General features: G+C 51.4%; 1 protein-coding gene across 1 annotated transcript in view; it reads right to left on the minus strand.

The window, feature by feature from the left end:
• Positions 1-1,458, minus strand: part of SLC16A5 (solute carrier family 16 member 5) — a 36,536-nt gene extending 35,078 nt beyond the window's left edge. Inside the window, exon 1 of the mRNA XM_083148045.1 lies at positions 686-1,458. The gene's annotated coding sequence lies outside the window, so the exon portion shown is untranslated. The remainder of the gene's footprint in view (positions 1-685) is intronic.
• Between the last annotated feature and the right edge of the window lie 8,722 nt (positions 1,459-10,180).

The raw sequence follows: 10,180 nt of genomic DNA on the forward strand, positions 1-10,180 counted from the left end.
CATTGTTTTTGATGCCTGTAAAGCGCCTTGCATCCTGTGTGCTATATAAACAAAAGGTACTTATTACTTACATGTGCCCATCACTTAGCATGGCAGAAGCTGCTTAACGCTGCTAATTCTCAGACACCATAATGGGTTCTATTTACTTAGCCTAGGAGAGAGATATTTTAGAGATAGTGTACCAACCAATCAGCTCCTAACTGCCATGTTACAGGGGGTGTTTGAAATGGTGCTTGTTGGAACTTTATCTCTCTCCACTTTATCTATGTCCAAAGCTTAGTAAATAGACCCCAAGTCTGTCACAAGAATTAGTTGAATAGCACTTTGCTCTGAAGCAAAACTCCTGCATAATAATTGAATTGCCCCCATATAAAACCCCTGGTATGTAATGGGTTAAGGTTTTAGTATACAGAGACACACATGTATATGAGTCAGCAGATACGGTCAATCATGTTACACGCAGCAACAGTTAAACGGATACAAATTTCTTAAGATAGGGTTGAGTAATGTTAACGGTTATAAGAAAACATCTGTGGAGTAAAAAAAGATCTGTAAGTTGCCATATAGAACATCAATCATTTCAAATGTATTGTGTTATAAACTATAAGTTTGTAAAAATTGTAATACTTCAGTCTACTATTGCGTATGTCTGCCACGTATTGATCTTTTCTTTAGTGAGGCTCACCTGTCCTTTCCACACTCTCAGTTGCCTCTGTCCCACCAGTCAGTAGATAGGGGCAGCATGCAGATCCTGTAACAGAGACAGAATTCAGCTGAGAGCCAGAAGTAGGAAAGGGGTGGAGACTTCGGAGAGTAAGAGTAGAAGAGGAAAACAGGATTAGGAGGAGTGTAACTAAAATTCTCATATAAAGGGGGAATGGGTTAACGGACAGAGTAATAGGAGAATGGAATGAAGAAAGCAAACCCGGAAAAAAGTGCAGGAAAGTGAAATTCAGGGTTAATGGCCAGAGGGAGATAAGTGCTTATAAGAACTAAAAAGGAAGCAAACCAAAGCTTGTTATAGGAAGAACAAGACTAGCATTGCTTCATGCTGGACAAACACGTTACAACCAAACAGGAGCTATTGGAAAAAGAAAAAAAATCATAAATAAATAAATACAATCATAAGTTCATATTTGAAACCTAAGGTGCAGTTGGTCAATTTGTGTTGGAGATATTTCAGTTTTGCTTCAACTGTGCACTGAGCAACCATGTTGGTATTATATTATACTTATAGGTGCTGTATATGCATTTTTTATAATGTATTACATGTTTCTTCTAAACTCACATTTTTGTTTTAACAGTAGTCCACTAAAGGTCATCTATTTAATGTAAGCATTGCTGACCACCGTATAAATGTGGTTTGTCATACACAAGCCTGTCACGTTTGGCAATTTCTACATTCTAGCATATTTGCCTTTTTAGAAAGTAGAAGAAACCAGTTCTAACGTTTATAACATTTCTAAAGTATTTCACAATTGGTCTTAAATTTGAGATGGAATAATTACCACAAGCAAAACAGGACCTGTCCAGTGAACTGTTTGGGTGTTTAGGGGCCTGTTTATGTACAAGTAGGGATGCCAATCCCGGGGCATTTTTTCAATCCCGGGAATCGGGATTGAAAAATGCTCAATCCCGGGATTCCCGGGATCCCGGGATTGGCATCCCTAAAAGAAAACCGCCCCTGTCCCCCTTACTTTAGTGCGGTGGAGCGGGCTGGCGGCGGCTGTCCCCCAGGAGTGGTGGAGCGGGGCTTGCAGCGGCTGTCCCCCATGAGTGGTGGAGCGGGGCTGGCGGCGTCTGTCTGGCGGCGGCTGTCCCCCAGGAGTGGTGGAGCGGGGCTTGCAGCGTCCGTCCCATGAGTGGTGGAGCGGGGCTGGCGGCGGCTGTCCCCCAGGAGTGGTGGAGCGGGGCTTGCAGCGTCCGTCCCATGAGTGGCGGCGTCTGTCTGGCGGCGGCTGTCCCCCAGGAGTGGTGGAGCGGGGCTTGCAGCGTCCGTCCCATGAGTGGTGGAGCGGGGCTGGCGGCGGCTGTCCCCCAGGAGTGGTGGAGCGGGGCTTGCAGCGTCCGTCCCATGAGTGGTGAGCGGGGCAGGTGGTGGCTGACAAAGAGGAATGCTGTGTGCGGCCGTGGCCCGTGAGTGTGTTCTAGCGCCGGAGGTGCAGCACTGCGGCCTGCGCAGCGTGACCCATAGGTCACGCGGTCACGCTGCGCAGGCCACAGCGCTGCACCTCCGGCGCTGAAACCCGCTCGTCACCCCTCCCCTCCAGTCAGTGTCACGGACACTCTCCCCGTCTGACCCCTCTCGGCCGTACCCCGCGTCGGTAACAGCCGGGCAGCGTCTGAGCGTGTGCTCAGACGCTGCCCGGCAATAGACTGTACAATCCCGAAATCCCGGGATTGGATAGTCCAATCCCGGGATTCAAATCCCGGACATTTTGGGGCCAAATCCCGGGATCCCGCCGATCCCGATCCCGGGATTGGCCACCCTATGTACAAGCAGGGCTATTTTTGAGCAGGAACCAGCAGGAACTCAGTTCCTGAACCTCTAATTAAATATGACATCATCAGGAACTGGGAGGGCGGGGAAAATTTTTCTGGAAGAAGAGGAAGACTCCTCCTACTCCCAGAGTAATGATCAGAGCCAACAACCCAAATTCAAGGTAGCCATAGGCTCTCCATGTCACATGACCTCTAAGGTCACACCCAGCTATCATGTTTAATCTCCTCCATGCCTATGCAGCCATTACGTTTTTCTAAACATTGTAATAGCAGATGTGTGACCCCAAGCATGTTCTGATGTCACATAATACTTATACTTCTATATAATAAATAAAGACACGGAGACTTGAATTTGGCAGAACAGTTGTTAGCTGAATTTTATTTTCAAAATAATTTTTATGCTAATTTTTGTTTTTATTTTGTTTGTTTATTTATATTTATTTTTATTTTATTTTTGTATTTTTTAATTTTAATGGTGGCCCAGAAAAGAGCGGCTTTTAACTAAGCTCCACCCAACACCCATGCATAATCGGTCTAACATATAAAGCGGTATCCACTCAACCTACAGCACTGGCTGCCCACTCCTCCGAGTGGGTTCGCCATCCCCGGTCGGGTAATCTAGCGAAGGCCTAAGCCAAATGAGAGGCGAGCGCACCGCAACATGACCCAATACGCAATAACCTAACTTGATAAACCTCTTGAATCAATAACTTGCCGCTCTTTCCCGCCAACGCGGGGCCTCTAGCCAGAGGCACCCGCCCGCCACCTATCACAGGACTGAACCTACAACCGCAAGCAAGTCCTCAATGAACCAATACAGACCCTCCTCAACTAAGTGAATCCCGTCCGGCCTAAAGAGCTGATGATGCCTAAACCTTATACGCTCGTGTGGTACCACAGCCCCCCCGGCTCCGATCACCCATTTCGCAACCGCTGCATTCAATTTCTTCCTGGCCTCATCTATGGCCCTACAGTCTCTCGCACCTCTCCAACACAACCGGGGGACCACAAAGGACCAGATCAGGGTGCATCCAGGCCAGGCACCCTTAATGGCAGCCAGGTCGTCAATAATCAGGGCCCGCAACTGCAATTGGGACATTTTCCCGAGATCGTTACCACCAAGGTGCACCACCAATACTTCTGGTAAACCAAAACTCATCACCTTCATCAGCAGGAATGCCCTTAGCTCGCGCCAGGACATTCCTCTCACGCCCATCCACCTCACCAAATGACCAAAATCACACGCGGGGCCCTCGCCTGCAGTTATCAACCTGGCCGCCCAGTGCACAAAGGAGTGCCCAACTATCCATACTCTGCATGCATCGCAGCCCACACCTATAAAGAAGGAGATGTTGAAATCAGTTAGCACCTGCCTCTAGAATTCCGGAACGTTAATTCACTAATTTTAGAAGGGTCTGCCAAAAGAAAAAAAAGGAATTTGGTGGTTTCTGCACAATTTGGTGCTTAAATGCTTCAATACCAATTGAAGCCACTCCTGGACACAGAAGGGAAGCCACAAACAAGGGGAGGAATGGGTTTGGATGGGATTTTGGAAAACAAGGGATTACTCGGCCGGAGGAAAAAACGTCTGAACCTGCTGAGGGACTCTTAATTGGAGCCAAATTAGCCGAATTAGAGATAGCCGAATTCAGTCCGTCAGTTCAGGTAAAAAAGCGTGAAAACTCCGGACGCTGGCCCAACAACAGAGCGTGGCTAATCCCCGAGTAGGAAACAATCGGGCAGGGGTAACATAGGAGTACAACCACACAGCTGGAAACCATACATGCACAGACCGTTCAGGGCAGGAGGTGAGGCCTAATATACTTTCTGTATGTCGCTGAGCGCCAACGCCCTAGCCTCTTAATTTCCCTAACTGACCGACCCGCGCTGGCAGCAGATGTTGCAGCTCCAATTCTGAAGGAGTGGGTGCCGAATTCCCCTGGCGACAAACCCAGGCTACCCAAGCATTTCCTGAGCATCCATGTAAATTGATATCTAGTCAAGGGAGACCCATCGTAATGTACCAACCATGACTCAGCCCCTGTTGGTCGTACCAGTGTATAACGCTCGGCCATTGCCACCGGACAAGCTGAATTGGGTATCACCGAGGCCATATGCACCCACGTCCCTCTCGCTGCTTGGTCAGTTTTGGATCGCCTAATCCTGCACCATAAAGACCCTGAATCTATGCGAATGTCTGTACATAACAGCGCAGCAACCTTAACCTTCGATGCCGCAACCAGCTCCAATATTCTAAAAGCCCCATGGAACGCCATGGAAAAGGCTAAACTGAACAGTAGCGTCTCGAACTCAGAGTCCGCAAACAAACTAATTTTATCCAACAAGGATAACAAAAGAGGGAAGCTAATGGGGCGCCTGCAATCCGGAGCCACAGGAGCAATGCGAGCCCAACCCTTCAAGGCCCTACGCACTAGGAAGCACTTTGTAAAATCCTGCTTCCCTTTCAGCTGCGCAAAAAATGATATTCCCGCCAGGTACCGTGCTGCGACAGCTCTGGATTTACCTGCCTTGTACAGACCCCAGACAAAAGATAGGAATAGCTTACTACCCCGCGTACCTGGCTGTGCTGACCCTCCAGAAAAAGCCTCCCACTCCGACCAAGCCTGGCGGTATGTTCTAAGAGTAGCCGGCGCTACCGATAATTCCGCTAGCCCCTCCAGTCCGGGCTGATGACCTGCCAAATATAAACCGGGCACGAGACCCCAACAGCGTCAGCATAAGGAGCCAGCTCTCTAAAACGTTCCCACTGAAATCGCGAAAGCGCGTCAGCCACTCCGTTCTGAGTGCCCGGGACATGCCTAGCTCTAAAGAGGATGTTAAAACGTAGACATTGCAGAAATAGCTGCGACAACACTCTTAGTACTAAGAGCGACTTGGCCTTTTGGTTGTTAATCGCATGCACTGTGCTGTAGTTGTCGCACCAAAAGAGTACACTGCGATTAGCAAGCCGTGCGCCCCAGATTTCCATTGCCACCATGATGGGGAACAGCTCGAGGAGCAACATGTCCTTCGTGAGGCCCTTAGCAGACCACGAAGGGGGCCACGTCTGCGCGCACCAACTACCGTCCAAAAAGCACCCAAACCCTGTTGCGCCAGCAGCATCAGTAAATAGCTGCAGGGAGCAGTTGTCAATCGCGGGGGCCAGCCAGATGCGAATGCCGTTGAAGTCCTCTAAGAATGTAGCCCAGACAGCTAGGTCGCGTCTGATCTCAGCGGATAGCCGCACTAGGTGGTGAGCTCTGGCTACTCCGGAGGTTGCTCTCTCTAACTTCCTACAGAACAGCCTACCCATTGGGATGACCCTACAGGCAAAGTTAAGCTGGCCTAGTAGCGATTGAGCCTGTCGCAACGTAATCTTACGGGAATCACAGCATGCGTCAATGACTCCTTTCAGTTTGGCAACTTTCTCCAGAGGTAAACAGCAATGTCCCAAAACTGTGTCTATCTGGATCCCCAGGAAAGACAGGCAGGTAGTAGGGCCCTCGGTTTTGTCATCTGCAATAGGCACCCCAAACTGCGAGAAGACAGCACGAAGCGTCTCTAACAATACCGTGCAGTTTTTGGAACCAGCAGGGCCAACGCAAAGGAAATCATCCAGGTAGTGAGCGATCCCGCTCATCCCCGATGATCTCTCCACGCACCAATGCAAAAAGCTACTGAACCTCTCGAAAAAGGCACAGGATACAGAGCACCCCATCGGCAAACACTTGTCGATGAAGTACTCCTCACCTATGCGGAAGCCCATGTACCTAAAAGAATCGGGGTGCAAGGGCATGAGACGAAAAGCCGATTCAATATCAACCTTTGCCATCAGTGCCCCCGCACCGTTGGCCCGGACCATCTCTAGTGCGTCATCAAACGACTGATAGGTCACTGAACAGAATTCCTCCGGGATGGCATCGTTAACCGATGAGCCTGCTGGATAAGAAAGGTGCTGGATAAGTCTGTACTTACCAGGAACTTTCTTAGGCACTACCCCAACGGGGGATAGAATTAAATTGGGCAGGGGAGAAGAAGGGAAGGGCCCGGCCATGCGACCTAAACGCAGCTCGTTGTCAACCTTGTCCCTTAAAACTGAGGACAAGGCGCGAGCAGACTGAAGGTTTCTGAACTTTCCCCCAGCCACTTCACTCTGTATAGGGAGGTGAAAACCCTCAGCAAAACCTTGTAAAAGAAAAACAGCGGAATCTCTGTCCGGGTATTGGCGGAGCCATGGTGACATGGCCTCCACCCTTACCGGAGTAAAGGCTCTATCTAGGGTTGCCTGACGTGGCAGGCCTTGGTGCTGCCGAGGCAACCGCCCCTCGAGAGGGGCGGCCTCCTCGAAAGCAGTTAAATGCCGGGTGATTCCCTGAACAGTTGATGCAGACGTGCTTGTAACGGCATCGCTGCCCCTGATTGCAGAAGGAGTTGTTAAAGCCGTAGCATTTACCCTTGGCAGCACCCGGTGTAAAGGACCTACCGCCTGTGGGGAAACGCCTCGGCCCGGCAGAGTCACTCCCTATGGTACGCTGAGTCACCGCTGTGGCGGGAGTTGGAGCGACAATAGCTCGCGTGCTCTCCACCGCCTCCACGGGAGTCCTGGTGAGGGCCATCCAGACTTCAACGTCCTTACACCCAAAATCTATGACATGTAAGCAGTCCTGCTTGCGGCGGAACTGCTCATCGTACGTCCTCCACGCTACCCCACCGTATGTGCGTCTCATCTCATGGACCATGTGAATGTATCGAATGATGTTCATATGTTCCCTTGGCCTATCCTCCAGATAACATGCGGAGAAGACACAGAATCCCGCCAGCCAATTATCATAGGAGCGGAAAGCCTCCGCTCCTATGCCTCCCTTTGCCTTAGCAGCTTTGTAGGCTTTTTTGGACTCGTCAGTTAGACTGAACAAGTCCACAAATTCCCCTTTCTGAATCTTTGACCTACAGCTTTCCCTAAGACCCCTAAGCACAGCGGTGTAGTCGCAGTGTACGACCCCTGGCAAATTGCGGCGCTTGCGCTCCCTCTTAGTAATTGATGCTGCCCGCTTACGCTTGCGACTGAGGGCCTGACGACCCGCCTCCTTTTTAGCATATTTGGCAGCCTGCTTGCGCGCCTTCTTAGCACTGCCTACATCAGACCCACCAGCAGATGAGGAGGAGGAGGAAGAGGAAAAACGACTAGATCCAGACCCCACTGTGGATGAGTACGCCACTGAACCAGCCCCCTCATCAGTATTCTCCTCACCTGTAGATTCGGGCTGTGCCGCCCAGGTGTCGTCATCCGTGTCATCCTCCAAATCTGCCTCTCCTTCGTCCACGGGTTCAGCCTCTCCCTCATCAGGATCTGAGGAAACAACAGACAAAGACCGGGAGGGCCTTCCAGCCCTGCCCCGGCCCGACCTGCGCCCACTAGAGGAAACGTTATCGTCCTGCCTGCGAGAAGATCTAGACCTGGGACTGTGCTCAGAGGGGCTGATGTTCCTAAAAGCCCTTACAAATTCCGCGCAACCAGGAATGGCTTGCCCCCTAGCAGAAGATCTGCGATTGGCAGACTGTGATGTACTGGCCTCCCCAGGACTAACCTCTATCAGGGGAGCCAGAGCCCCCGCCATTGATGATAACGCAGCAGATAATAAGGCAGGATCAAATGCCGCAGGAGAACGCCTGCGTGTATTGCTGGACCCCCTTGCGGGATCCCCATCCCTGTTAGCACTCCTGGGCAACCTACTACTCGCAGTGCTGCTGTTACCCCTTGATCCAGGGGGAGCCTGAGTCCCATCATATTCGTCATTACTCTGCCTATCCCACGATGGCCTATAGCCATACATGGGGGTCTCAGGATCAGGGGAAGGGGAGATGCCCCTCTGAGACTCCCCTGACCGGCCCTCTGACCTTGTGTCAGCACTGTCTAACACCCCCCTGCGGCCTCCAGGGTGACTAGACCCGGGCGCCATATTGCCTGCACGCGCTGAGCTGCGTAATGGCCGCCGGTCTGGGCTAGCCATCACGCTAGCTTCAGCAGCGCTATTTGAGCCCCTGCCGCCTCCCGTGCTCCCTGACCCGCGAGCCGAGCGGCGGGCGCGGTCCACAGACCTGCGCCCACCGCGAGATGCGGCTCTGCCGCGTCTGGCCGGCTGCACACGCCGCGGACCGCCGTCATCAGCCGGCGCCCGCTGCACTGCAAGCCCCGTCACGCGGCCTCTCCCCGAGCGCCCGGCCGCAGTGCTGAGGCGTCCCCTACCTCGCCCGGACGCCTGGAAAGCCATGGGAAAGCTGCTCTCAACCAAGGCAAGGCCGCGGCGGGCGCTTGCTGAACCAGCGCGCCCGCCTCGCGACGCCCCCCGCCCGCCAGCCACCGCCAGCTCCACGTCAGGGAGCGCAGAGACCGCAGCATCAGCCACGCTGCCCCCGCGCCTTCCCCCGGAGCCCCCAGCGGCATGCAGACCAGGACTGCCTTCATGAGGTGAGGACGCAGCCCCCCTCCCTGAACCCAAGGCCTCCGCAAAGCGGGCGGGCGGCCTCACAGCACGCCTTGAGCGACTGGGGGCAGAGCGGGACATGTTCCTACCGATATGGGGGCACAGAACTAGGGGTGGAATGCAATTTAAGTGGGCCTAAACTGCAGAGCAGAAAAAACGAGTACTCACTCAGAAAATTTTTCTGGAAGAAGAGGAAGACTCCTCCTACTCCCAGAGTAATGATCAGAGCCAACAACCCAAATTCAAGGTAGCCATAGGCTCTCCATGTCACATGACCTCTAAGGTCACACCCAGCTATCATGTTTAATCTCCTCCATGCCTATGCAGCCATTACGTTTTTCGACACAGATTTTAGTAGCACCACAATTCACCAACCTTTTAAGAGCGCTCTTCAAGGGATTCTGTATTTGATTGGCAGGCTAGCTCTATCAGCAAAGTGTAACTAATACTGGGAAATGCCAATGCCTGCCCAGCACCACAATAGTTTGACTTGGTGAGGACTATGCAAAACCTTTCCCATTAGCAGGAGGGGGTAACACCTACAGCATTACATTGAATTTAAGAAGTTCTGTAGGCTTGGTTATCAGGTACGTGGAATACAGGGATCGCAACTGAAATTGGGGATGAATACATGCTCTAACCACATTAGATACTCTGTGGATAGTCAATAGAGCCGCACACGTTTTAGCAGCAGTGCTAGCAAGGCCCCTTTGGACCTGTGCACAGTACAAACAGTAAACACAGAAATGCAGATTTATGACTATATACTTGTCACGAGCAGAAAGCTACGGAAAACACATGCACCTAGCTACCTGACTGCTCCTGCCCTCTCCCCCACTGCTTTTGTCCAATTTTGTATGATTTTGGCAGCATGGGTCCTGGGGCACATAAATAAAAGTACATTTTTTTGTGCCTTTATTAAGAAAAAGCCAACATGGCCACCAAGCACTGCTCAGCTCCTCAGTGACACACTAGTTGGCAGAGGCAAGTGATCTTGCTTCTTGACAGACCAGTTAGGTGCAAGGCTCATACACATTGGAACTGGAAGTTGTGACGCAGACCCCCAGCTTCAGATTTCACTAAAAAAAGGTCAAATATAATATATGCAAAGTAAAAAAGAGACACAAAATAATGACACTGTGCTGTGTGCAACAGCAGAGATATGAGGTGAATAGCACTGCACACAGGCATGC

This window comes from Crinia signifera, chromosome 6 (genome assembly GCF_055691185.1).
Source record: "Crinia signifera chromosome 6, ASM5569118v1, whole genome shotgun sequence".
NCBI lineage: Eukaryota > Metazoa > Chordata > Amphibia > Anura > Myobatrachidae > Crinia > Crinia signifera.